Here is a 1,677-nt window from a genome sequence, read left to right on the forward strand (position 1 = left end):
AATTTTTTAAAAGTTAAGTTATTTTCTATGCTGAAATAAAAAATTTATTTTAGCATTTTAAAATTTATTTATAAATAATTAAATATACCAAGTTATGATTTATGAGCCCAACGTGGAGGAGATTTATGACAAAAAGTAATGATCGATCAGCAGCTGGAAACTGGTTTGCAGAATAAAGTAAAAGTTTGTAGAGTACTTATCTAAGGACACATTTTTTATTTTTCTTTTAAAAAAGTTACTTACTGCCAATTGAACGGTGCAATATTTAATGCATTATTGATGGCTTCCTCATGTGCATAAAATAATTAACTGCTAACCTTAACCAACTAATAACTTATTCACATATTTTAAATTTTAATTTCAACAGAAATTATTTTTAATATAAAAATAAAAATAGTATTTTAGTTGAATATTAATATTTAAAATATATTATAGTATTGTAGATATGCAAAAAAAAAAGTCTAACATGCATCTCACGTATCAGTTAGAATATTGACACGTGTCTAACATTATAGTGTTGTGACCATGCAAAAAATGTATCTAACATATATTTTGTATATTGACCAAAATGTTAATACGTGTCTAATGTGAACACTGTGTTGTCAAAATAATAACACGTGTTCAACATACACTCTATGTATTAACACTAAAATGAATTTGGATTATCTAAATTTTAAAAGAAAATATTTAATAGTAAAAAATCTCATTTTATTTTCTAAAGTAAAAATCTAAAATTTAGAGGATTTAAATTTCTGTAAAATTCACCACTTATAATTACACCAAATACTAATACTGAGGAGTGCTAGGGGCCAGTAACTTTTGTGTTTTGTAACTATCAATTGGTCATCAATAGTCTTTTTAATAGTGTGAAATTACATCCAATAATGAGAGATCACTTATTTTTCTTTTAATAGTTAAGTACTGACCACAAAACATAAAAGTTGCTAGCTCCTAAATTTTTTCATATTTTTTTATATAAAAAAATGAGCCTAATTTCAATTCTTATGGACCGTCAAATCTAGCATACTATACTCTTCTACACACTGCATAGGTTGGTTTATGATTGGTCTTAAAAGCCTCCTTGTCCTTAAACTTATTTGGATTTCAATAATATATAATTAGTATCTAAAACTACAACAAGTAATTTACTAATTTGATTAAATAAGTATAAATAAAAATTTAAATTTTATTTTGTGTATATATTTAATTTATTGACTAGTGATAAATTTTTAAATAAAATTATATACCCCACTCCACCAATGGTCAAATTAGGAATCAAATTGTTGAGGAAATAATGAAATGAACCACATGTTATATAATATAGAACAATGTATTTTGTTTCCAAAAATAATGAAGATACACGGTTCGGTTAACAACGAGCACATTATTATTGAAGAAGAATATGCTTTATCCTAAACAACTCTTTTTATTTTTGTTATATTAAGCTTTCTGATGTTATTAACAGATCACGAGAGAGCATATGGGCATAAATTAAATAAGCATCTAATAATAATACAACTTTCTCATCATTGACCATTCACCTCTTTATTTAGGGTATGCGTCTTTATACAAGGCAGTATATGTTCGTTCTTTCAAGTAATGATATATAAACGTATTTATTTTGGAAAAAGTATGTAAGAGTGCAGAGTTTTTTAAATATTAATTTTCTATTTTCTA

This window comes from Arachis ipaensis, chromosome B04 (assembly GCF_000816755.2).
Source record: "Arachis ipaensis cultivar K30076 chromosome B04, Araip1.1, whole genome shotgun sequence".
Classification (NCBI taxonomy): domain Eukaryota; kingdom Viridiplantae; phylum Streptophyta; class Magnoliopsida; order Fabales; family Fabaceae; genus Arachis; species Arachis ipaensis.